General features: G+C 37.2%; 2 long non-coding RNA genes across 6 annotated transcripts in view; one reads left to right on the top strand and one right to left on the bottom strand.

The window, feature by feature from the left end:
- The window catches only part of LOC123861840 (uncharacterized), a 78,864-nt gene extending 66,893 nt beyond the window's left edge, over positions 1 to 11,971 (bottom strand). For 4 of the 5 annotated variants that reach the window (XR_010405288.1, XR_010405290.1, XR_010405291.1 and 1 more), the window contains exons 1-2: positions 11,769 to 11,971; positions 3,355 to 3,517 (exon numbers count right to left, since the gene is read on the bottom strand). This is a non-coding gene — a long non-coding RNA (uncharacterized LOC123861840). Of the gene's footprint in view, positions 1 to 3,354; positions 3,518 to 11,745 lie in introns of all 5 variants that reach the window. The other variant, XR_010405289.1, reaches the window with a different exon arrangement.
- The window catches only part of LOC123861841 (uncharacterized), a 184,012-nt gene continuing 164,127 nt past the window's right edge, over positions 8,061 to 27,945 (top strand). The window contains exon 1 of the long non-coding RNA XR_008508165.2: positions 8,061 to 8,727. This is a non-coding gene — a long non-coding RNA (uncharacterized LOC123861841). The remainder of the gene's footprint in view (positions 8,728 to 27,945) is intronic.

Below are 27,945 nucleotides of genomic sequence, written 5' to 3'. Positions count from 1 at the left end.
TACGGTCAACAGTAGGCTATTAGTATTTAAGTTTTGGGGGAGTCAGTAGTTAATACGCAGATTTTTGACTGAATGAGAGGTCAGGGCCCCAAGCCCCCATGTTGTTTAAGGTCAACTGTTGTTCAGAGGTCAAAGTATTTTTACAAGCATGTCTTCAAATCTCTATGTGTGTCTGATAAAGAGATGCAGATACTTTATCCCTAACCCATAGTGTGTACCAAATGCCGACACTCTTCTGAAGAACTTCGCATATTTTAACTTATTTAATCCTCACAACAACATTATGAGGTTGATATTACCATTTTCATTCGAGACTATCTCAAATGAGGCAATTGAGGCACCGAGAAGTAGAGTAACTTACTCAAGGTCGAGTATGGAGCCCACGTTTGAATGCAGAGAATGGCTTCAGAGTTCAAGTGCTTTGTCACTCAGCTGCATATGCAAATAGCCATTTAAAAATCATTTTAAAGACTCAGTAGCACCAACAAGTTCCCTTCAGCAAGTCTTTTAAACAACATTTCTAGGAGAGGAAGGATAGGCAACTGCTGTCAACCCCACTGCATTGTTTAAATCTTACTGAGATTTGATGCGTGAGGCTTTGATACACACTTCCTGCAACCCCTGAGGCAGGGCCAGGCAGTGGGGGAACAGGCAGGCGGGGTTAGAGCCTAGAGGACTCGACACACATCATTTTCTGTCTTCACACTCTAGCCAGGGCCAAGGGAGTCTTTTTTTTTTTTTTTTAACTTAAATACTTTTTTTTTTTTTTTAAAGATTTTATTTATTTATCTGAGAGAGAGAATGGGAGACAGAGAGCATGAGAGGGAGGAGGGTCAGAGGGAGAAGCAGACCCCCTGCCGAGCAGGGAGCCCGATGCGGGACTCGATCCCGGGACTCCAGGATCATGACCTGAGCCGAAGGCAGTCGCTTAACCAACTGAGCCACCCAGGCGCCCTTAACTTAAATACTTTTATGTCCCAATAAATACAGAGTATACTCTAAAAAACAGCCTCTGCTAGTAAAAGTGGCTTTTGGTTCAGCAGGAACAACCAAAAACAACAACAACAACAAAAAAAAAAAACAGAAAAGAAACCCAGAGTGGGTGTCAGAAGAAGCTGAGGGGAAGCGTGAAGAGAGGGTAGTAGGCATGGGAGCTTTTCCTTTGACTGTCCTTTTAAAATGTGTGAGTGGAAGTTGGGGGTGGATTTCATGAGTAAATATGGAATTTTGCCACCAAATTCTTTCCTCCAGAGCTAATATTCTCATGGGATATTAATATTAATACAAGGAAAAAGACGCTGGGTGAAGAAAACTATTTTTCCCTTCAGGGCAGAGTTGTCTCAGGAAGACAGTGAAGTTTAAGAGTTTCAGAAAGTGCTAGTAGAATACTAGGCATTTTATCATTAACAAACAGGAAACCAGGCTACAACTCATAGGATTCTCTTTGGAAAGTGGAGAGAAGAAGCCTGGTAATATCAGCCTCATCAAGGACCCTTTTCTCTACATAAAACCGGGCTTTTCATGGTGTGTGGGACTTTTGACCTTAGTCATTATTCTGGAGTAATTAATGTCATCAAAATAGAAATCTGTGGTATATATGGGTAATGTGAATGCATCATGCTTTAGAGACATAGATAACAGAGTGGGTGTGTGTGGAGGGATGCATTTACATTTTACAATTTCATCATTTCATCATTTTGAATTAATCCTTTTATGATTTCCCTGAATCATTCTTTTGAAGCATTCTAAAGAGCCAGAAAAAAAAAAAAATGAAACCTTTTCTCAAGCAACTGACTTAATGGATAACTAAATGTCCAGTTTCAAAGGTGTTACTTATAAAAGGCCAAAAAAATGTTAATATGGGGCCATATAACTGTAACATAATTTTTCCAAGGTGGGAAAAGCAATAAATTACAAAATACTATACTAAGGGAATATATGGTCTTTAGTAAGAGCAGCTGTTATTTCACTAAGGTGTACAATATTTTAAGTCTTGGTTTTCTGTTTTGGAAGGGTGTTAGTTAGTTCACTTGTTTTATTTAATCTATTTCCATTCTCCATGCGTTTGTGATTCTTAATTTGTAATGTGTTTTCTATAAACTGCTCTTACATGATGGGAATGCCACAGTGTGCCGTAGGTTTTTTTATGTTTAAAAAACAAAAAATAATAAACATTAAAATGTGAAATCATGAGAGATGCTCACAAACAGTTATTATGTCCTTGACAGGATTCTTCAACCATGTGTGTATGTAATGGTTTGCACGTGGGCAGTTATCTGATCACTTACTGTGGGATGCTTTGTTGAACTGGACTTAAATTTCAGTTACACTGGATGCAAATGAGCAATATGAAACATATAAACAGTCTCCCAAATGCAGAATCTCCTTTGGGAAATTTTAAACCAGGACATAAAATCAATTTTAAAATAAGCTTACTTTTCTACTAAGAGTTGCCATATATTGGGAAATAAACACCAGAAAGCTGGTACCCTCAGGTATATTTTAGGACAAACCTGTAACTCTCCTGGTAATAAGTAAATCTTCAGATGCTGTGAGTATTTGGGACTTGAGGAGTTGCTGTTAATTGCATTTTGGAGTTAAATTAGGTTGAATGAGTAATGCTTTCTGGCCTCAACTCTTCCAGTTGGAAATCTAAAATGTATGAGTAGATTTTTTTTTAACCAGCAAGACAATGAATGAATTTTGTCAGTTTATTTTTTATGATTTAGGTCTAGCATGCCTCAGGGATGTAATTCTCGATATCAATCATCATTGTACAATATGATAAATTGGTAGAAGAAGAAGGAGATGAGACCATCTGTATTATTGAACAAATTAATAGGTAGTCAGTCACCACAGGACTCTATTCCACACCAGCCCTGTGCAAAGTGCTGGAGGGGGTATAAAAATATAATTCTTTGTTGTAGGAAGTCGTGTTGTGCATTTTAGGATGCTTAGCAGCCTCCCTGGCCTCTTTTTAGAGGGGCAGGAATAAAAGCCACATCTCCTGAGAGGGTAATAGGAAATCAGAAAATAGAAACAAAGATCAAGGGAAATTTTATGGAAGAAGTGGGTTATGAGCAGAATCTTGACAGATGTTTAGTGTTGGCAAGTCAGGCTTGATGACTAAGAGGTTACTGTCTTTTGCCTGAAGGGAGGTCATTGGTAACCTTGATGAGAAAAACTTTAGTGAGCTACATATAACCATTGGATGAATCACGAAGATGTTTTAAAGACAAAATTCTTCTTGTGACTCAAGCCTAAGGCATAACCTTAATGTCCACCGTGTAGATAAGAGTGGAATTTAGGGACTGTATGTACTTCTCCCCAATACGATTCACACGTGACCTGTACCATTCAGTGAATTATTTCTCTTTCACTTTTTTTCTGATTCTTCTTTCTTCTCCTCTTCCTGCTCCTGTTCAGTCTTCTATCTCCTGCTTGCCTTCTGTTTTTTTTTATTCTTCTTCCTCTTCCTCCACTTCCTTTTTCTCACTTAGGTTCGGCTAATGGACACCTGTGAGAAGAGAAGCCACAGTCATGACCACTGTATTAGTGTCCTGAGTCTGCTGAAACAAATCACCACAACCTGGTGGCTTAAAACAGTAGAGATGTGTTTTCTCACAGTTCTGGAGGCCAAAAGTCCAAAATCATTTTCACTGGACAGAAATCAAGGTATTGGCAGAGCTGCACTTACTTCAGTGGCTCTAGGGGAGAGTCCCTTCCTTGCCCCTTCCAACTTCTGGTGTCTGTTCCTCCAGGCTCTGCCTCCCTGGTCACATGGCCTCTTCTCTGTGTGTCAAACCTTCCCCTGCCTCCTTCTCACAAGGATACTCCTGATTCCCTTTAAGGCCCAGCCAGATAATCCAAGATAATCTCCCCATCTCAAGAGTCTTAATTTAGTCACATCTGCAAAAAGCTTTTTTTCCAAATAAGGTAACACTTACAGGTCCTGGGAATTAGGACCTGATATATTTATGCACTATTATTCAGCCCACTACAATCACAATGATACAGAGTCCTCCTTTTATATGGCGGATAGTACTGAGTCCATCCGAAACTCATCTGAACCTCTCTGGTGATCTCACCCGCAAGCATTAGAAAGGAGTCCTACCTCTTCATGTATCTTCTGTTCATTGGAACAGTGTTTTGTGTTTGAGCAGTATCTCCCTGCCAAGGACTGGAGAAGAAGAGACCTCATTGTATCTTTCTAGTTCCCTGAGTACCAACCACCAGGTCCCAAATAACTCAAGTCAGAACCTAGTGTGCTCCTGATAGAGAGCTTCCTACTTTCTTCCTCAGAGTTTGAAGGCTATTCTTAAGGAAAGGCCTAAAAGAAAGGCCATCCCTTGGGCTTACTTAGTTCTGATTAGAGTTGCCAACATGTCCTCTTCAACCCAAGCTAGAGGATATCTAGAGAAAGTCACAGGATTGAAAAGGAGTCCTCCTAGCTCAAGATCCTGCTAAATTCACCTGAGACCCTGAGATTGCGAGGAAGGAGATAGTTTGAGCACTTCACGTCTAGCTTTCTTTAAATAATCTCACTGCCCACAAAGTAAGTAAGGTTGAGGAGGGTGAAGATACAAAGTAGCATGAAAATTCATGCCCATTTTCTTTCCTACCCAGTGTCCATAATACGTAGACCATCTTCTCTTGCTGGATCCCATGGGGGAAGGAATCCCAATAAATTTGCAAGCCTTAATTTTTATAGGACCTGCAGGCTCTAAAGCCCTTGCGTATCTTTGCTTATCCACCCTCCAAATTCTTATTCAATGTATTTTGGAATAATGATGCCTATAAAAAGTAAATATTACTCTTTTAAAAGAATATTTTAATGTAATTCTAAGACACACTGAAGTGTTACAGTCCCATATAGCCAATAACCATTTGACTTTTTCCAATATTAGCTTACTTGACATTGAATAGGGTACAGTTTCTATACACCTATTTGATTTTCCAGCAGTATTTGGTTAGTGACTGTTTATGCCCCCTGGGAAAATATCTCAGGATCTCTGTTGACCAGGGATGGTTTTTCTCAGCTCAGTATTTCTAAACTTTGGCACTACTGACATTTGGACTAGATATTTCTTTGTTGTAGGTGCTGTCTTATGTATTTTAGAATGTTTAATAGCGTCCCTGGCCTCTACCCTCTAATGTCATCCCCTCACTGAGTTGTATCAATAAAAAAAGTCTCCAGACATTGCTAAATGTCCCCTGGGGGGCTAAAGCACCCCTGGCTGAGAATTACTATTCTAGCTCCATTATTTGCATGGTTAATAATAATAGCTAGCATTTATAAAGCACTACTAAGTGCCAGTCACTGTACTAATCACTTTACTTGTATTAATGAATTTAAATCTTATGAAATCTCACTAGGTAAGTGCTATTATTATTATTATTCCTATTTTACAGATAAGGAAACTGAGGCCCAGAAGTATTGAGCAAATATAGTAAGATATACAACTTTTTAAGAGTAGAGCCAGGATTTAAACCAGCAGTTAGGATTTAGAATTTATACTCTTTGCCATGGTAGCGTAGCTGCTGTCCAGTGATCATTTAAGAATATGTTGCCATAGACTTGAAAAACATCTTCTTTTGCAACTATTTAAAGGTTATAAATAAACTATGACAATGGATGAAAAGAGGACCATCCTTTCCTTTCAAGGGAGGATGAGAGAATGGTTCTTGGGAAGGACCATTTATTGAGGTCCTACTAGGAGTGGGGACTCACGTTGAGACTTTTATCTAAGTTATCTTCATTGCATCCTCACAGTAGACCAATGGAATTGATATTGTTATATTTATTGTTATATGGAAGAACCTGGCTCCAAACAACTAAATTTACCCAAGGTAAGAGCCAGTATAATAATTGGCAGAAACAGAATTTGACCTGGTGCTTTCTGACTTCTAAGTCCATGTTTTCTGTTTTACTCTTACACTTTCCTTGGGTTTAAAGAGATGGAAGGAGGGACATTTTTAGATTCTCCATATGTGTCTTCTGGTCTGAACATCCTTTCATGTACAAAAACTCCAAATTACTTGGAGCTGATACTTGGAGATTTTGAGCTCTCACTTACCCTTCCCCAAAGTCTAGTAAAATGTGCAGGCACAGGTAGGTGGGCATGAGCATCCACAGAGCTGGTTTGAATCCTGGCTGGGCTACTTCACTGCTATCTAAACCTGGGCAAATCACAGAACAACTAGGAGCTCCAGCTTCCTTATTGGTAAACATGGGGTTAATAAGAATAATACCCACTCTTCAGGGTAAATATTAGAAATAGTGTATGGAAATACAATGATTAGTTGGTACAACTTTGTTCATTAAGATTGCAAGCTATTCATTTTGCCACTTTTCTTTTTGCTATCTTCCTTCCAAAGCACTGGCAATGTTTCCACACCAATTTCCCCTACCCCCTTTACGGGTATCTGGAAACATGCCATTTAGAAATTCATTAAGATTCATTTTTTATTAAAATGAAGATATCTGGGTAGTAGACAGAAGTCTGTGTTAGCTAAACACACTTCTGAAGACTGGTTTGAGCACCTGGAGAGGGGAGGTGAAGATGAAGACAAGGAGACAATGATTTCACAAGATTTTTTTCAGATAGACCACGTGAAAAAGATTATTGTGAAAGATAGCGTACCCTGATTGGTATGCACAGAGAACAATAATGAATGTTAAGAGGGTAATGAAAAATTTATTTTATCTAAAGTCCTGCCTTGTGAGTTACATAGGTGGGACTTAACCTAAAACTTAAGTTTTTAACTGGATATATGAGTGCACACACATATGTGTAATTAGTGTGCACGGTGTGAAGAAATTATGAGAAATACTGAGTAATGAAATTCTCTAGGACAATATTGTGAACATTACAACTCAGATATGGGGGGCAATATTAAAGCTCTTGGTCCTTCCAAGTTAAGCAAAACAAACAAAAAGTCCCAACAGTTCATAGGAATATGTATCACGTGTACTCAGCTCAATGAATTGAAACCTTGCAAGGTGACCAGTTACTCAAGGGAGATGTCTTTAAAAAAAAAAGTTGGTTGAAAAGAAGGTGTTCATATCTAGTTGCCTTACTAAGAATGTGAGTCACAGTTTAAAGAGATTCCAAAGGTAATGTGATAATATGGAATGTCTACTCAAGGGCAACCAGTGGAAATGTTCTGAATCAAAAATAACTCAACATTTGAGAATTCTGAGAGGACATTCAGTACATCTCCATTCCAGAGAAATTGGGAAGAAGCGGTACATTAGTCCATTTCAAGACCTCAAAAGATTAAACTTAGATTAAACTTATTGTTGAAAATGTTAAATCCCATTACTAACTGAATTTCACTGGAATAAAAGACTGTAGGGAAAGCTGACATTTATCTATTTGGCAGAAAGAAGTTAAATTCAATTGAACATGATTTTAAAAAGATGTTTTTCCAGTCTCTGTGTAGACCAGGGCTGTAAAATTCAAGTTACATGTAGGTAATCATGCTATCACATTCTGGTTATCAAAGCTGGCATGGTGAAATTCAAAAATGGTATATTGGATATTTGCTATTTCAGCAAATATCATTAAAATAGGAAGTCTATGCATAGCTGAATGATTTGTTTTTTCTTTTAGAGAGAGAGAGAGGGGGTCAGGGAGCAGAGAGAGAGGGAGAGAGAGAGAATCTTAAGCAGCTCCATGGTCAGTTTGGAGCCCAATGTGTCGCTCAATCTCACGACCCTGAAATCATGACTTGAGCTGAAATCAAGTGTCAGATGCTTAACCAACTGAGCCACCCAGGTGCCCTGAGCTGAATGATTCTTAAGCTTCTCTTTTGCTTTCACTAAGTAAGAAGTATAATAATATTTCACTGCAAGAAAGTAACTTGGAAACTCCCTTGTCTTATTATGGCAGAATTTGACCTGAACATTAATTTGTTCAATCAATAAATGAAGATGAAATGACAAACAAATTATTCCAGTTATTGTTCCTTGAAAATCACATATGTTTATTCTGTAAGATGGTATGGGAAGCTAGGAATAAAAGAATTTTTCTTTCTTTTTTTTTTTCCAGAAAACAACCATAGCTTCACCTGTGTCAGAAGAAACTTTATAAAGAAAACTTCATAAAGAAGAAAAAAGGGGGGAAATCAGATTAAGAAAGGAAATATTGTTAACCTGGGTAGGAAGATGTCAAATAGAAAGGCAATAATGAGCTCATAATTTTTGGAGGTGCTTGATTTGGAAGACAAGGTAGGGGTTCAAATATAGAACCTGAGTTTTCTTTCTGGCAGTGATACCCTAGTCATGCAGGCCATCCTTCTAAAACAGAGCCACATTATGGTTTGTCACCTGTGGATGAAGAGAGTAGATAACCTCCCTTAGCCTTTTAGAAGAGCCAAGACAAGCCATGCAAGGGAGAGACAAGTCTCCAGGAAAAGGAGTTAGAAGAAGCTACTTCCCACTGACTGTCACTTTGGGTCACTGGAAATACACATGCCCAGGACATGCGTAGATGTTTTGGGGGAAGTTGGAGACATTAACCCTGCATGTTGCTGAGTGGAGAACATTTCAAAGGCAAGGAGCAGTGAGAGAACCAGAAGCCAATCAGAGTGAAGAGGATGTTGGAATTGGAACAGAGAGGGGGGATGCCTATAAAGACTAAAGGTTTGGGACTGTCTCTATGCTAGCCGACTTCTGCCAATCTGGGCAGGTATTTACAACTCCAAGAGGACAAGAAGGGTCAGGTGAGTCCCGAATCAATTAGACTATGTTTACTTGCATACATTTGTCCCTTTGCAGTTGTTTTGTGAGACGGATTAAATTCTAATCACAAGGACCAGCATTCCCAATGTATTTTACTTGTTTATTTTGCACCTGCTTAAGGATTCTGTCATTGACATGTGAGCTCACAAATGCACATTTAAGAAATGAGTAGAATATGTGGCTGTCACTGCTTCCTCTTGTTCTCTCTGCATGGAGAGAGGCTGGGATGACACTCAGGTCTCCATTTGTAAAACGGGGCCCGTGTTCTCTGTGGCCTCTTTGGCAAGTACACCATGATACTAAATGAGACACTGCTTTTGGAGGTCTCCTTTAGAAGAAAGGCACATTATGGTTCTAAGGTGGCAAGCTTTGAATATATTGCTGCAGAATTTTTCCTTAGAAACTTTTTTTGGTATCAGAAAATAGAAATATTAATCTGGAGAAGAAACTCCAATTTCTGAAAGACGTATGTCTTAGTTGTGAGCATTTTTTAATGCCTGGAGATGCTCCTGGAGTGATTGCTTTGGTTAAGTAATGAGTCAAACTAACCACAGCAGTAGAATAAAGTACAGAATGGTAGGCAATGATCAGCTCTTGCTCTCTCTTTCCTTGCCTCCTGTGCAGAGATTTCGAACCCATTTTACACATTATCATTTTTTTAAAGTCTGGGAGTGTGGGTGGGAGGTAACATCACATAACCATTTTTTTGGCTGGTCCTAATTAATCTAGTGATTAATCTGTGAGTTTCAGTTTGAGGTAGATGACCATCAATGCTAATCTGTCCAATAAAAATACAGTATAATATATTTGTTTTTCACACTGAGGACTGAGACCTTAAAATTCAATGCTTTACTCTTGGTTGTTTAAAATAAAGATCAAAGGGTATTGATGGATGGTTTCAAAACAGAATGGCATTGCCTGAGCTCACAAATCAAAGGTGTTTGTATTACCCTCCACCTCACAATGAAATTCCTTCCTAATTTATTGATACGTATTTAAAAAGGAATGTAGCTCACTTAAAATTATTTTAGAAGAGGAGATTATTGGGTCCTCAACAATTATCAGGTGGTGTGGGACTAGGTAAGGGAGAATAGTTATTCTCAGGATTGTCGTTTTGTTCCTTGATCTTAGATGATCACGAAGAGAAAAGTTCAAAAGACTGTTACAGTAATATCCTACTGACTTCAGGGTACAAGCCTAATGTGTGCCTTGTATTCACTATGGGAACTTGACACTTCCCAGATGTTACTTCCTGAAAACTCTGGCAGAGGTGACCTATTAACTTTATCACCCAGAGAGGGGAGACTGTGGAATAGGATATGGGTGAAACCTTTTGATTAGATGTAGGTCATTGTTAAGATTCTAACTTTCATTTGGGGTGGGGGGAATTCACAGGTGTTCAATAAATTATTGGTAACCTGTTGTTATTACAACAAAACTCCCTTTATCTGCTTTGCTGTCAACCATCAATGAAGAGCAAAGGGGCTTCACTAAAACATACTTTTAAATGTCATCTACATGGACTTTGTCTTTTTTTAAAGTTCTTCATTGCACCTTGGCATTGTGTGTTAATCTATAACTGCCTTGACTCCTTTTAGAAGCAGCCAGTCCTGCTTCTAAATCCTAAATAGTAAAAGTTTTTAATTTAGTAAATATATGTGTGTATGTATCTTTATGTATATATATATACATGTATATATCTCTATATATGTGTTCATATATACATATGAACAAATACATTTATAGGTGGCTTTCTACTATTGATGATGTTAGTTTTTCTTACATGCACACACACACATATATTCACACACATACTATTGCATATTTGTATAAAGCTTTTTATTTTCCAAAATACTTCTTATAGATGATCCTATTCTGAACTTCATAATCACCCTGCACAGAGGTTAAATGACCTGCCCGAATTCACACTTCCTAAGTGGGAAGCCAAGCCTAGCAATGAAGTTTCCTGATTCCTAGCCAAGAGTTCTTTCCACTACAACAGTTGTCACTGGTTACTTGAGGTGAGGGGAAGAAACTGATTTGGCTTTTTTGAAGCTGAGAATTATTGAAAGTGACTGAAATATCAGTAGTGCAATTGTTTTCCAAACCAGTTGATCCAAGACAATCCTATGTGTGATTGGGTTAGGTTGTGTAGGTGGCCATATATGATAACTGTGATATGTTCTGTCTATATTATGCTACATTTCACCATCACCTGATGCTCTAATTCTTTTCTTACCTATCTTTTTTATTGACTTTATTTTTGATAACTAAGCCATCACATAGCTGTTCATTACACTAGTAATAAAAATACTGATGCAAATACCCTATGCTGAAGGTATGCAAAACTAGTATCTTGAATCATATTTTACCTCGTTTGCCACAAGAGTGGCAAAACAATATAATAGAATTCTATTTCCAATTCTGACTGCCCATTAGTAAAAAAAAAAAAAAAGTCTTAATGGAAATTGGTGGTTATGGTATACAAAATGACACTATTATTTCAAGGTTAAAACTTAGCGAACCATTTTTTTTTAGACATTCTCTTTTGAGACCCCCCAGTTTTTAATCTAATTTGTGGTTAAGTCTAATTGAAAGGCCTTTAGTTTATTCAAATACTGCTCACTGGCAGAAGATGGTAAAAGAAACAGAAAAATGTTACTTCATTGTAAACAACAGCATAATCATAATCAAAACTGACTAAGTTGACAATTAAGCATTCTCCATTAGAACTCAAAATACTGTTATTAAATAAGGAGCAATAGAAAGCCCTTGGTAATAACCTTGTTGTGGTAATGAATATTCAGAGTTCAGCCTGACACATCAGACCTTTGTCTTTAAAAATCTGTTTGTCCCATAAAGTCCTAGAGGCAATTTTCACAACTGAAATCATTTTTTTTCTTGAAAAATAAGTAAAACCCTGCAATACACAGGGTAGAGATTGAGATACTATAATAACAACGATAAAAAAAAAAACCACCCCAAATGTAGTGGCTTACATAGATAGAAATGTATTTCTCACATTACAGTCCCGCTGGTCCAGGTGGTGAAGTAGATTGACTCCTCTAGGTCATTAAAGGACGCAAGTTCCTTCCTTTCTGCTGCATTACCATTCCCTGATGTCATACCATTCCTCTTCAGTGTTGCCAAACCTGGGTCTCTACCACATCTATGCTATGGCCCACAGAAGAAGGGACAGGGGAGAGTACAGGACAAGTGTTTAAGGAGATGACCCAGAAATGAAAGATATCGATTTCACTCCTCTTCCATTGCCCGGAAGTTTAGCACATAAACTTATCTAGCTTCTAGAGATGCTGGGAAATGTAGTCCATAGCTGGAAGGCCATGTTTCTAAAAATGGGATGGAGGAAGAAGGTCAGAGGTTGGAGAGGTGAGTTCATCTATTAGAACAAAGTGGAGAAGTTGTATTGGGGATCATCTAGCATTATCTGTCACAGCTACAATATACAAAGTGAAATGCATTTATCCAAGCAGGAACAGAATCCAAACAAATCATCAAAGGCATTCAAACTAATAAAAACTGAAGTAATGCTGGTCAAACTTGGGTTATTTAAAAATAATAGTTTTCTCAGTATCAGTTCTATGGAGCAAAATTTATGCAGGTCATCTACACTCTGCATGAAGATTTAGCTGTTTTTCTTTTAATGAGAAGATATGAACGTAGTTTCTAATTTTTATATAATAGAAAGGCATGACATTTTTTGACACTGAAAAATAAACTTTTCTAAGCAAGTTAACTTTTCGAACAATGGTATCTTACAATTTTAAATTCTAATGTGGAACACTCAATGTTCTCTTTTGTGAGTATGTGTCTGATCATGTATGTAATATTTAGTAAACTGAGGTCATTTTCTACCTCCTTAAACAAGATGTACTGACCACAGTTGAGCTAATTTATATTTTTATTCAATGCACATTTATTCAGCACTAATTATGTGCCAGTGACTACTAGCTCAGACTCTGCATAGGGTTTCCAATTCAATCTTCCCAACTAGCCAGTAAGATAGGATAAATTTTCCCTATTTCACATGTGAGGAAACCAAGTGTCAAGGAGGTTAGGTAACATGCTCAAGGTCACACAACAAAGCCTAGTTTTCAACCCTAGTCTCTGCTATTTATTGTTTCTTAATTCGACAAATATTTATCAAGCAACTTCTCTGTCCAGGCAGTAAGCTAGATGTTTTCATATGTTTTACTCCTGTTTAACTTCTTAACAATCCCATGAAGTAGATAGTATTTTTCAATTTTGTAGATGACACAGCTGTGGTTCAGGAAAGTGAATTACCTTACCTGAATTGCAGAACAATGAGCACACCAGACAGGACTGAAATCTGCAGTAGTGGCCTTTCTACTCAGAATTTGCCTTTCCTCCTGTTTTATGAAGTCACTGCTCCCATTGGGCTCCCAACTTAGACACAACGCAAACTTGGTTTACCTACCTCTCTGTATTTCCCATCCACTGACTTGGCATATCCTGTAAACCCTGTTGCACACACATCTTCAGTCCACCCTCCAGCCTCACTGGGCCTTTATCATTTTGAACCTGGAACTGTTTCTAACCAGCCTTTTTTTTTTAAAGAGAGGGAAAAAGGGGGAGGGGCAGAGAAAGAGGGAGAGAGAGAATCTTAAGCAGGCTGCATGCCCAGCATGGAGCCTGAAGTGGGACTTGATCTCATGGCCCTGAGACCATGACCTGAGCAGAAATCAAGAGTTGGACGCTTAACCCACTGAGCCACCGAGGCACCCTTCCTAACCAGCCTTTCTACAAGCCATCCTTACATATACCAGTCTCCACATTGTCATGGGGTGGTCACTTCCAAATAAATCAAAGCACCCAATCACAATTCTGCCATTCTTAAAATGTTCCATTTGTTCTTTGATCTCCATAGAATAATATCTCAGTTCATTACTTTGGCATACAAAGCTCTCAATTCCCAGCTATGACCTCATCTCTCATCACTCAGCTCCTACCCAACCTCAATTCTATCCATACTTAATGCTTTGCTAATCTCCAAACCCAACTGCTTTTTCATGCCTCTGTACTTTAGTACATGATGTTCTTATGACCTAGAATAGCCTCTTCCACTTTTTTCTGCCTGCAAAACTTTTGCACTTTAAGGGTCCTATTATAAGATAAAATTATATTTACTTCCCTAAATGAAGTTTGTCACTCTTCTTTGCTCCCATGGTACTCTGGTGTATCTTAAGTACTATCATAATTATGTGTAAACATGCCTGTCTCATCCAGACTACATTCTCCTTGACGGCCAGGACACCTGGGCCTTGCACAATGCCTGGCCCACAATAGCCATTCAGCAAATATTTAATTGGGAACAGTGGGTGAAAGACTCAGCTGCTACACATAGCGCAAAGACAGTTATGACACAGGGGTCATGTAACAAAACAATCACGTGTTTATTGAACACTTACTCTAGAAAACCTCTGTAGCTTGGTACTCTAATGGAATCAAGAAAGAACAAAATAATCCTTGCCCTTCACATTTTGCCCTAGTTTAAAATTTAATTACGTATCTAAGACTGATATTTTAGAAATTAGAGCATTTGTGCCCCCTCTTATTACTGTGTTGTTTCCATCAGTTTCTGTTTTCAGATGGTTTCTGTTTTCATCATTGTATTCCTAGCGCCTGTCATTGTTCACATGGTAGGTATTCAAAAAATCTTTGTTGAAAGATGAATGGTTTTCAAAAACAAATAAAGTGACAATATTTAGAGTATGAAGGAAATAGCATGGGTGCTTTTGAAGATGAGATGGAGCTACAGGCACTGAAGAAAGACTCGGGTCAATCTGAGATAGAGGAAGATTGAGGGAAAAGATTCCAAGGGTCAGGTCGGAAGATAATTCTTAAAATCGTTAAAAACTTAAAATTCACAGGCATTCAAAATAATGACCATGATTTTCATCTCATAAGAGTTTAGAAATTTCTGAAATTCACTAGTCATCACTTTTGCAAAGAACTACCATGTAATGCAGAGATTCCTACACTGAAGTTGTCCATCTTCTTCCAACAGACGGTGACCTTTTTTTTTTTTTTAATTTTTTACGAAGACTTGCCCTATTTGCTGCTGCATGTTCCTTCTTGCAGTGGTCCCTGTTTCCATTCTTACTGGAGGCCCCCAGAGAATTGCTTACTAAATTGGAAACGATCTCTCTGATCAATATAATTTTTTGCCTCCTACAAATGAGAAAACTGAATCCCAGAGAGGTGGTGTAAGTTGCCCAGCTAGTTGGTAGTAGAAATGGTACTAGACAATAGACATGTCAAAGGTGAGCAGTCTTTTTCCCTGCCCTGTGACACTCAGGCCAATCCTGGTTTTAAGCGGATCAAACCAGTGCATAGAGTGGTAGGCATCACTTCATCTGTCTCTGACAACCTTCTGGATGTATCGCGTAGTCTCTGTACTACTATAAATATTTTCTTTCTTCGTGGCCTTAAAAACTGTCTTTTTCAACATATTACCAAGTTCTCAGAGTCTCTCCCAGGCTATTCTTCTGTACGTTTTTGCACAGATTGGGAGCTTATGTTACTCTTTGTGCTGTCTTTCTACGTACCACTCGGTCATACCCTGCATTTTAGCCTTCCTGCTCTTGCAATAAAGAGTTGCTTCATTAGACTAAAGTCCTAGTAAGAACAGTGGTCTTTTCTTCCAGAACAAGCATCACACAATGGACTACATTTCTTGTTAATTTTCGTACAAATTTCTCTCGTAGAGAAAGGCATGCTTCAGAATGTTGAACTGTACCTTTATTTTTGGCACTTCCTTCAGAGCAGAATTTTATACTGTGGAATATCCGGGTGCCAGGAATCAGTATAAATACAATGAGGATGTTAGTCTTTCTTCCTCCTTTCCTTCTTCTCCTCTTGCCATTCTCCTTTCTCCCTTGCCTTTCTTTTTCTCTCTCTTTTTTTTTTTTTGTATTTTATTTACCTCGAAGGAAACAATTTCCATCTTCTTCGGTAGGCTGAATTACTTCTCTTGTTTGTCTAACCTGTGCCCAAGGGACATGCAGCATGGACCCAAATGGTTAGACTTGTGTGTTTTTACATCCTGTCTGGCATGCTAGATGTTTTTACTTGAGATTTCTGGTGCATTTTAGGCAATTATGCCTGGTGTTATTTTGCTATTTTTCTGAAGATCATCTCAAACCTTCATCTTCCTCTGTTTGAGGTCTTTTGGTTTGTCTTAATGTTGTTTGACCTTTGTTATTACCAGTTGTTCCAGAATCACATCTCTCTTCTTCACCCTCCCTTCTTTTTTCCTTCCCTCTCTCGCTGTGGCTATCTCTCCTTCCTCCTTTCTTTTCTTCCTTCTGATCCTTTTTATTCATTCCCTATTTATCGGCTCAATACGTATTTTGGGGTCCATCATTTCTCAGACACTGTGATGTCAGAGATGAGTACTTTTTCTGCTCATACAATGGAGAAGAGGAGAACCTAGTTTGTAGTGCTGTTGTGAGAGATAAGATCCTATGTATAAAATGCTTAGAACAAGTATCGGGTAGTCAGTAAGTACTAAAAAATATTAGCTATTACTACTATTTTAGTGAAAATAACTTCAGGCATCTTACGTAGTAGAAAGAGATTAGAATTTTCAAGACTGCACAACCTTTGGCAGTGCCTGCCTTATCCTTCTTTTACAATTCAGTCTCAGTCCTGTGGATAACCAGGGTAATCAGGACCCCTGCTCCAAACCCCTGACTTTGGTCCACACAGATGGCTTTATTATTTTCCTCTCTTCTTATGTCTGCCAGATAAACATTATTTTTCTAAGGCTTTTGTTTGTTTGTTTTTGAAGACTAGTGTTGTTAATACACTTTTTCCTGGATCTGTTTATAATCACACTGCTGTCCTTGACTTAATGGTAAGCATTTACATAACAATGAAGTCATAGCTCATAAGCTCAGGTCCGGGTTCAACTGTTCAGAAAGACCATTATGAACTTCTTTAAACCAACTTTACTTTTTCCCTATTACTTGAAGTCCATGAAAATTTTACTTCTTTTCTTCTCTTTCCGACCGCTTATGTGGATGGAAATCTCTGTTTTAAAGCTTTTAAATTTACCTCTTCATCGACACCTTCTTCATACATATTTTAAATACAGGTTACAAAGTGCTTATGTCTTGCTCTTCCCTTCAGGCATCTTTTAACTACTCACTGGTATAGCTGACAATTTTTTTTCACTCTTGTAAACTAATTTCTAAGCTTTGGAGGACATGATTTCAGCCTCATGGTTGTGTGCACAGAAAAGAAAGTTTTTTCAGTTTCACCTGGCTCCACCTCTTTCATTGAATATCCTTTCATTTTCTTAATTCTCTAACTTTTTCTATGTGTATTCCAAAAAGCATGTCATCTTAATAGTATTTAAAGAGGTACTTTTAAAAGGTTGAGCCCCTCCTATGTTTTCATACTTCTCTAAATTTTTAGCAGTTTCCTAGAGACAGATCTCATATCTCTTTCCAATTTTTCATAGTTTTTCCCCAGAAGAAAGGGAGGGAATATGCAATCCCAAACTTTTTGTTTTGACCAGCTACAATTGAATTTACGTCTGAAGGGTCTTCCAATTTAGATCTCGGGTCCTTTTGACTTTCTGGGCGGGTGGGGCTTACCTCTTCTTGGGACCTGGGCACCATGTCCTCCTCTTCATATTCAGATTTATTGTCATACTAAAGGAACATCCATTGATTTTTCTTCTCTCAGAGCTAGACCTCTAGCCTTTGGTATTCAGAGCCATTTGTTTTGTATTGCATATTGCTTTTTGTACTTTTTTCATTTTAATGACCCTCCACAGATTTCTTTTGAATATTTTCCCTATTTCCTTTAATTCCTTTTCTGCATTATCTGTTTATCCCAGACTGAGTTACTCCTATCCCTACAATAATTCTGCTTTTCATTCATTTGACAGATACTTATTGTATGCTTGCTATATGCTACCATATACATGGCCTTAGGGATGCAAGGGAAAACAAGGCAGGTGGGCTCTCTGTTCCCATGGAGTTTTCATTTTAGGGTGGAAGACAAACAAATAAGTGAATAATATAATTTTGGATAGTGACATATGCTACAAAGAAAATAATATAGTATAATGGCGTGAAGATCTGGGTTTCGGTGAGAATGTAAGCTATTTTTTGTAGTAGGATGATAAAGGCCTCTCTGAGAAGGTAGCTTTGAGCTGAGAACAGGATGAAAAAAGAATCGGGTTAAGAGCATTCCAGGCTGAGGGAACAGCAAGAATGTAGAGCTGGAGGTGGGAAAGAGCTGTTTAAGGAACAGGAAGAAGGCCATTGTGGCGATAGCAGAACTAGACAGGGTAAGAAGGATAGGAAAGAAAAGGGAAAAGTAGAGAAGTAGAAAGAAGTCAGATCATATAGAATGCTGTTGTCCCTTGTCCTGGAGGCCCCTATAGATTTGCTTATAGAAGACTGTAAGCCTTGGTACTGCTTTTGGATTTTATTCTGTGGGTTATAGGAGGTCACCAGATAATTCTGAGCCAGGCAATAATAAGATATGAGTTGAAAGGTCACTTTGGCTAATGTGTGAGAATAGATATGAAGGACAAGAGTAGAAGCAAGAGAACCAGTTGGTGGCTCCTCCTTTTAATTAGAATGGTGTTTTGTTTTGTTGAATCCAAGCGCCCCAAACTGGCTTATACAAGGACACGATTGTATCATATATAAAAGTCCATTAGCAAAGTAGACCCTAGGGTTGGTTATTTCAGCAACTCCATGATGTTGTCAGGAGATGCCCTCTACCATCCCTGGCTTTCATTTCACCCTCATGCTGGTCAAGACGGATGCTGTAGCTCTAAGCATTATGTCCCAAGATGACCAAGTCTGGAGGTAGGAGAGAAATTAACACAGCATGGGGCAATTTATTAGCAAGTGTCCTGTCTTCTAAACTTGTGCCATGCCAGAATTGGGTACTCCTGAACCCATCGCTGACAGGTGTGAAATTAGCAATATTTACTTGGGCCAATGATTTGGGGATGGATAATGGGGAGTTAGCCCCTACTACTATAACCCAGAGAGAAATAAATACCAAACGCCTGGCCTCATGTGTGGTATACAGCAAGACTGCAAACAAAACTAGACCAAAACCAAACAACAAAACAACCGCCCCTTGCCCACCTTCTTTTGACACTTCAGACAAACCGATGTTCTGGACATTTCTGTTTCCAAATAGGTTTTTCCTGTCTGTAACATAACAAGAAGATATTCAACTAACTTTTTAAGTTTGCTTATAAATAGAGTGGTTATTTGAATTTTTCTTCTATGACAGTAATACTCTGGGAAGTTTACAATGAGAACTGCATTGGACTTTACAACCAACCTACGAAGTAGATATTTTTAAATCCATTTTGCAGAACAAAAGCCTGGGCCTAATTAAATTGATGAAGGTCACATGGCAATTTTTTTTGCCAGTCTCCAAAGTCTACGTATATTCTTCTATAATTTTGAGAATAAAATAAAAGTATATTTATAGCCATAGTTGAATCTGCATACTTGAGTCTTTCTAGAGGATTTTGGATAGATAGCTTGCCTAGGTCTTGATAGCTGGATCTCATTTTTTAGCTTCCAAGGGCTCACAGGCAATATGAAAAGCAATAATCTTCAAATTGAACAAATAAAGATCAGAAGTGATATATCACCTAGAAGCAGACTCCAGAGGCATATATCTTCTATTTGACAACTCACATGTAATAAAGACAGTGCCTGATTATTTTAAAAATACTTTGATGGGAGGAGGATGTTGTTTTGTGGATGTTGAGGTGCTAATCTTTTTCAAAAGGGGTCTTATGAAAGATAAAATCAACAAAAATACACTGTTTCTACCTGAAGGCAAGTTCTTTATTCCACTCAGTTTGAGGTTTTGTCTTTGTGGTTTTAACCTCTGCCTCATTGTGTACTTTGCACAGATATTGACCAAACCATAGCTGCTGAGATGTGAAATTAGGTGATTTAAAGATTCACTTCTGATTCCCAAGATATGCTCCAGGGCATACTGTGATGTGCTTTAGGGCATAAAATGATCTCAAGCTGGGACTAAGGGGGGAAAATAATCTCTGCAGTAACAATAAATATTGCATGGTGGCAAGATGGTTAGAAAGTTACATTCTTAAAAATTTTCTGAACAACTATACTTTTCATAAAATCAGGTTATAAGACAGGAAACTAAATTATCAATTGTTGACTTTACGCTGGAAACTCTAACTTATTCAATATGTTGTAAATTGCTCTCATCAAAGATGAAATTCACTGTTGTTGTTTTTTTTTTTTTTTCCTAAACTAGTTTTGGATCAATGTGTGGAGCTAAAAATAAATATAAAACCTCTGGGAGATTTTTGGTACACCCAGATTTTAATTTGTCCATGGTAATGAGGGGAAAAGGAGATGGTAGTTCTTGAGTGCCCAGTTCTAAAGAATGGAGTATTGGTATAGAAAACAAGATAATTCTACCAAGGCTTTGATTGATCTGTCATTTGCATAATCAGGAGTAAAGGACAGTCTTAAGAGTATAGTCTTCCAAATAACTTTTATCTGTGTAACCAGAAAACAATGAAACATTGACTCAATGCTTCCTGAACATGTTCCTTTCTACCCTCTGGCAGAGCTTCTAATAAGTGAACTGATCAGAAAACAGTGGAGGAAAGTAGGCAGAAAGAGAAACAAGGAATCTGGGTTAATTTCCAAACTGAATAATCAGCTTCCTACTAAAAAAAAAGAATTGGCAAGGCTGTATGGAAGGTTCCATGATTCCTTCATTCCCATTGTGGCAGAAGTATGTGAGCTGGCAAGAGAGACCAGCAAATACTATGGATAAACCTAATCATTTCTCAAAGGCTCCCATTTAACTCACTATAATTTAAGATTACACAGCCCTACTTGCCCTGCATACATCCCCTTCTGTGTTGAGTCTACAACTTTGCTTGAGAACCTAACAATTCTCACCCTGAATGGTGTGTTAACATGGAGTGCTTTGTAGTTGGTGACACACTTGGGGATTTGCAAGCTTGGCCCAGGGGAAAAAAATCTGTCTTCCCTCCCTGAATCTGGAAAAACTTGGCCACTATCCCAGTAGCCCATATCCCCTGATTCCCCGCTCCAACATTCTTTTTATGATTAAATATATATATATATATATATTCCTGCTCATTTATGTTGCTCCAGATTGGTGCAGAGCAAAAACTTGGTTGAGACTCATGGGCTTGTGTCCCAAACAACCTAGATACTATCCAGCAGAGTGGAGATTATTAGAATCCTTAGAAAAACTGCAGAGCTGCTGTTAATATACTGATTTTACATATGAGAAAATGGGACTCAGAGAGTTTAAGTGACTTGCCCAACTTCACACAGTTAAGTGTCAGAGCCAGGATTTGGACACAGGTTGGTTTGAGACTGAAGATCAGGCTCTTTCTACTATACTCTGCTATCTCCCAGACTTATATTTATATAAGGCACCAAGAGGTGAAGTGGAAATTTGTCTTCAAGTAAAATGGTATGTAGCGTGTACTAAGCATTTATTAAATATTTCTTGGATGAAAAAAAATTAATTAACAATTGAATTCTGGATTTTTTTTCTCTTTTATACTTGCTAAATTAAAAGAAAATGAGCATGCACTACTTTTACAATTACTAAAAGAAGAAAAAAAGGAAAGAAAAAAAAAAGTTGCTCTTTTCCACATGCAGAAAATGGTTCCAGAAATAAAAATGCCTGTAAAGAAGTTTTGGATGAGGAATGTTCTTCAAAGGTCAAATAATCACTATTAGCACTGGGTCAGTTACTGTTGGTCTAGTGGATTCAGTTCTTAGAATGGTCAATGTCACATAGTGACCTTGTAATTCTCTTTCCCTCTGTCTCTCCATCTGTGAGCAGATTTAATCCCTGTCACCCTTCCAGGAGAATGAGATGTTCTAATGAGTCCAGAGATGTAAAGTACTCTTAGAGGCTTGGATAAAAAGCCCTGAGAGTAGAGAACAGTGCTATAAGTAAGGTTGCAAGCCAGTACACATTCAACAATTACTGATTTATAGCCCACAAGGCTTTAAACACATCACAGAGAAGTAGAGAAGGGAAAGAAACGACTACCAATGTGCATCCACAAAGCTTGACCTATCATAATTGCATAATAAGAATTATATGCCATGAAAAACCAGTCTTTGCGTTTCTACTGTGAGATGGGGAGCCACGCCTAATTTTTGGATTTCAAGCATAAAGTATGAGAGATATACATCGATTCTTAAAATTTAGAAAACAGAAGTTTGGAAGACAAATCTCTCCCAGTAATTTCTAAATTTAGAGATGTGTTGTCATGGAAAATACTGGGACCAGAAGCTAAGCTTAACAAATCTCACAGATGACTCAGGGCAAAAATGCTCAATCCCACACCATACCATCACTTGCCTAAAAGAACTGTCCTGTCATTCAACAGAACTTTTTATGATGATGGACATGACCTATTCTGAGCTGTCCAAAACAGAAGCACTAGCTGTGTGTGGTTACTGAACACTCGAAATGAGGCGAGTGTGAGCAAGGAACTGAAATATTAATCATATTTAACTTTAAATCATTTGAATATAAATAGAGCCACATGTTGCTAATGGCATAGGTCTAGACCCAAGTTAATGTACCAGAGGTTCCTATTTCATGGTCTCTGTTGTAAGCATGTTCAAGTCCAATGACCCTGCTAGCTTGTTGCAGTTGATAGCGTCAGAAGAGCCTTCTCAGAAACCAGACTTGACTGAAAGAAGACACTTTCCCCATTATTTCATGACTCTAGAAGTTCAAAAGCCAGGACATTCTCTCGTAATAAGAAACCCAAAAGCTCCTTTAAGCAGTTGTTGGCTTTTTCATTGACTGGCCACTTCTCTGTAGATAATGGCAAGGGACAGACTGACATAGGACTTTTAAAGAACTCTATTCCATATGAATCCCTCTGGATGTATTGGTATTCACGTACACATTTATTCACTCAAAAAATATTGAGTGTCTATCATGGGCCAGATGCTCTTCTCTCAAAGATAAGTTTCCACTGTTAACATTTTGTTTTGTTGCATTGCACCCCACCCCATTGGCAATGGCGGGGGTGGGAGGGCAGCACGGCATGAGGAAGGAGCTTTGGAATCAAACCAACCTAAAATAGCACTGTGGCTTAGAATGGGGTTGAGCAAAATTTTTATTATACAGGGTCACATCATAAATATTTTATGCTCTGTGAGCCATATAATTTCTTTCACAACTCTTCAATCTGTAGTTATAGTGACAAATAAACCATGGAGAATACATAATCATATGAGCTTGGCTATATTCCAATAAAACTCTATATATGGGCATTGGAATTTGAATTTTATATATTTTTCTTGTATCACAAGATGTTATTTTGCCTTTGGTATTTTTTTCAATCATTAAAAAATGTAAAAATCACTTTTTAGCTCATAGGCCATAAAGCAACAGAATATATTTAGCTCATGGGCTATCATAGTTTGCTAACCACTGGCCTAATAAGTGAGAAGATGTCTATGATACAATGTAACTAAAAACTCTTTATGAACATTTTAATAATTATATTCCATCATGCGAGTGTGTGTGTCATGTCTGTATTTTGGTTTTCTTTATTTTTGGATTTTTCCAAATTTCAGTCATTAAAATTAAGAAGAACATCTTTGTTCTTAAAGATTTCTATTATGGATTATTATGCAAGTTGGAGGGTATAGCTATTTTAAGATTTTTACTACGTTGCTGCCAACTTGCTTTCAAAAAAGTTGTACAAGTTATATTTCACAAGAGCCCTAAGTAGTATTTTTCAAATATCCCGTAATTTAACCCTTCTGTAGGTAGCTCTATAGCTTCATTATTTAGGGTCTTAATCCCATATTTTAAAAAGTTCTTTAAACCTATTTTAGAGACAAGTAGACTGAAATATCCTAGCTGGAATTTTCCCAAACAACTTAAAATTGGGTAAACATTTTTTAATTAAAAAACTCCTACTAGGAATTATACTTTTCTGCCATCAAAAACAATAGGCATGAGTTTATTTGAACGTACCTTAAAGGTTAGTCTTATGTGGCATATATAGATTTGGGCATGCCATGAGTCACAGGAGAGTCTGTTCTTGAGAACTTAGAGTCCAGGCAAGAATTGGTCCTGAATGGGTTAGACACTGAATTGTCTGCAATGATAGCCAAGACCAGGTCTAGGTTTAAGTCCCATTTATGAAATATCTGCTGTAAATGTGGGTCTCCAAATCCAGCCCATAAGCTAGTAATACTCTGAGATCAGGTTTTCATCCTTCTGTAGAGAAATGTATAACATAAAGCTGAATGTTTCCAATTTTGCTTTAAAGTGTCTTTTAGTAAAATAATGGTGTTCTATAGATTTTTTCATAATGATATTTGACAAAATAAAAGCAACAACACATCCTGTGAGTCTTACCTAAATCAAATTATATGTATCTATGAACATATATTATTTTTATATTTTATATTTATATAAATATGGTATATATATGCATATACATAATATATATGAAATTTCCATGAAATCTACAAGTCCAGGAATTACTGTGCTTGATATTGATCAGTTACTTCACAAATATCATAATTGACTCTTACTCTTCACAGCCATTTGAGTTAGCTATTATTATCTCTTTTACAGATAAAGAAATGGAGGCTAAGAGAGGTTAAATAATTTACCTGAAGTTACACAGCTAGTAGGTGGCATAGTCAAGACTCAAAATTTAAAGATTTTTTCCACCTATTTCTTTATATACTGCCATATAAATTACCTTTACAAAATTAGTGATATTTTGAAGTCCCTTCCAACCCCATGATTCCAATCATTAAAAAAAGAAATGTATTATCACTAGATAATGAAAGTGGTAGGAGAAACAAATATGATTTGTCACTGAAATATTGACATCTATGATATAGCTATTATTTTTATTGAAGTGTAGTTGACACATAATATTATATTAGTCTTAGGTATACAACATAGTGATTCAACATTTATATACATTACAGAGTGATCACCATGCTAAATCTAGCCACCATCTGTCACCACACGAAGTTATTATATATTATTAACTCTATTCCCTATGCTATATATTGTATCTCCATGTCTTATTTATTTTATAACTGAAAGATTATACATTTTCCCTTCCCTTATATCACCCATCTCCCCATCCCCTTCCCTCTGATGACCACCACATTGTTCCTCTATACCTATAAGTCTATTTCTGTTTTGTTTGGTTTGGCTTATTTTGTTAGATTTATCATATAAGTGAAATCATATGGTGTTTGTCTTTCTCTCTGTGACTTATTTCATTTAACATAATACCCTTGAGATCTGTCCATGTTGTCATAAATGGAAAGATTTCATTCTTTTTTTTATGACTGAGCAATATTCCATTTATATGTATACAAGTAACTTATATGGCTATTTTTTTTCATAAGCTTATTAATGACCTATTTTTATGGGTGTGTTCATAGTCTTATTACACACATTAATTCTACCACCAAACAAATAATACAAAATTATATTAAAATAAGAAGTTATTGGGTTGTGCCATTTTCCCCAGGGTGAATTTCTCTTTCAGTTATTATATAGTCATTCTGGTGGGAATAGGGCTGCCTGGGACAGCGGGAACCCCATGGTTACTCTCTCTCTCATGTACTGGTAATAGTCTGTTAATGTACCAGGTGGGATTGGAAATGGTGGATAATATTCATTGATACTGATATTAAATAGAAGTTGTGGTTAAGTGCCTCAAAGGAAAAGAACAGGTGCTAAAAGAAAAGTGGCATAACTTAAGATTTTTAATTTTTAGTGAGCTCTGGGAAGAGAAGTTTAATCTGAGATTGTGGACTATGCTGGAGTAATCCAGGTGAAAATAGAGGGGAAAAGGGGACCACCTAGAAAAAAAGCAGCATACTAGGGTTCTGAGATGCCATGATCCAGGAGAAGAATGGCTTAAGTGGAGACTGGCACTGTGGTTGGAATCTAGAGTATGTGAGATACTTAAAATTTTTATCCCAACAGTCATGGGAAACAAAGTGAAGGCTTAATCAGCAGAATCACATGATAAAATTTGCATTTGAATAAGGTCACTTTGGCTGTATCTAGGAGACTGGATTAGAAGACAAAAAGAAAATATGCAAAGCAGTTATTTTAATAATCTTACTGAGCCATGATGGGGACTTAAAGTGGTGACAATAAAGATGGGGTAAAATTGATGTTTATGAGCATTATCTAGAAGACAAAATCAATGCTTGAGCTTCTGGAGACATAATTCTTTTTCTCTAACCTCTGAGTTTGGAATAAATTGAAGAGAGTTGAGACATGAGACAATTGCATCCTTCAAGGGAAACTTGGGTATGTGACCAGTTCTTTCCTAATGCCTCTGTCCAAGTCTAGAATGTGAAATGGCCCACTAAGGGAGTGTATTAGCCTATAGATCCACTTTGCCAGGATCTCTATCTTATATCTGTGCAGGCCCCATCACAGGGACAGAGAGACATGGGCTTCCAAATTGCCCCTGGAGGCCAAACCTGGGATATGACCTAGGAGATGTTCTGGAGGCAGAAGAGCAAAATGTACCCACTCTTTAAAAAAAAAAAAAAATTAATGAGATATAATTTACCTACTGTAGTCAGCAAAATAATGGACTCCCAAAGACATCATAACTTAACACTGGCACCTGTGAATATGTTACCTTTCATGATAAAAGTAATTTTACAGATGTGATTAAGTTTAGGGACTTTGAAATGGGGATAGTATCCTGGGTTATCCAGGTGGGCTCAATCTTACGATGTAGGTATTTTCAAGTGGAAAACCTTTTTTGGTGGGTTTCAGTGTTTTTTAGCACAATTACACGTGCTATAATTGTGTCCCTATAGGTTTTCCCATTCTGGACATTTAACATAGACAAAGTCATAAATATGTGGTTTTTGTGACTAGCTTCTTTCACTTAATCTAATGTTTTTGAAGGTCATCCATGTTGTAGCCCATATTAGTACTTCGTTCCTTTTTATTGCTGAATAGTATTCCACTGGATAGATATACCACATTTTGTTTATCCAGTAATCAGTTGATGAGCATTTGGATTGTTTCCACTTTGGGGCTATTATGAATAATAATACTGATATGAATATCTATGTATAAGTTTTTGTGTGGACATTGGTTTTTGTTTCTCTTAGACATAACTAGGAGTGGAATTTCTGGATTATATGGTAACTCTGTGTCTAACATTTTAGGAGCTGCCAAAGTGGTTTTCCCAACTGGCTGCACTATTTTACATTTCTACCAGCAATGTACAAGGGCTCCAATTTCTCCAAATCCTCATCATCATTTCTTGTCTGTCTATTTGTATTATATTCATCCTAGTGGATGTGAAGTAGTTTCTCATTGTGATTTTGATTTTCATCTTCCTGATAACTAATGATGTTTGGTATCTTTTCATGTGTTTATTGGCTATTTGTACACTTTATTTGAAGAACTATTCAGATTCCTAGCCCATTTGTTTGTTGGGTTATTTTTCTTCTTATTGTTTTGTTGTAAGAGATCATTTTTATATATTCTGAATAAAAGTCCCTTTTAATATATACACTTAGCAAATATTTTCTCCCATTCTTGGGATACTTTAATGGTATCTTTTGAAGTGCCTCAAAGGCAAAAGTTTTGATTGTGATGAAGACCAACTTATTCATTTTTTCTTTTGCTACTTGTGCTTGTGAAGTAATATCTAATAAATTATTATAAACCCAAGGTCATAGAAGTTTATTCCTTTTTTCTTTCTAAGAGTTTTATAGTTTTTAAAACTATTTTTATGTTGTCTATTACATTTAGGTAATGTGATCCACTTTGGTCTCTGATCCACTTTGAGCTAATTTTTATATATGATGTGAGGCAGATATTCTACTTCATTCTGTTGCATGCAGATATCCAGTTGTCCCAGAACAATTTGTTGGAAAGACTATTCTTTTCTCTGTTGAACTGTTTGGCATCTTTGTTGAAAATCAGTTGACCATAAATATTTATCTACCGACAGTTTCTAGTTTTACATGAGAAGAGAGCCTAGAACTAAGTTTTGGGGAATTCCATCATTCCCTGGAGATGAGGTAGAGCAGGAGGAGTTTGGGAAGTTGACAAGAGATAGAGATGTCTATGGT

This window comes from Mirounga angustirostris, unplaced genomic scaffold (assembly GCF_029215605.1).
Source record: "Mirounga angustirostris isolate CCGP_5_RB_7025 unplaced genomic scaffold, mMirAng1.0.hap1 SCAF_9, whole genome shotgun sequence".
In the NCBI taxonomy this organism is placed as follows: Eukaryota; Metazoa; Chordata; class Mammalia; order Carnivora; family Phocidae; genus Mirounga; species Mirounga angustirostris.
This window is presented reverse-complemented; position numbering and strand designations above follow the sequence as displayed.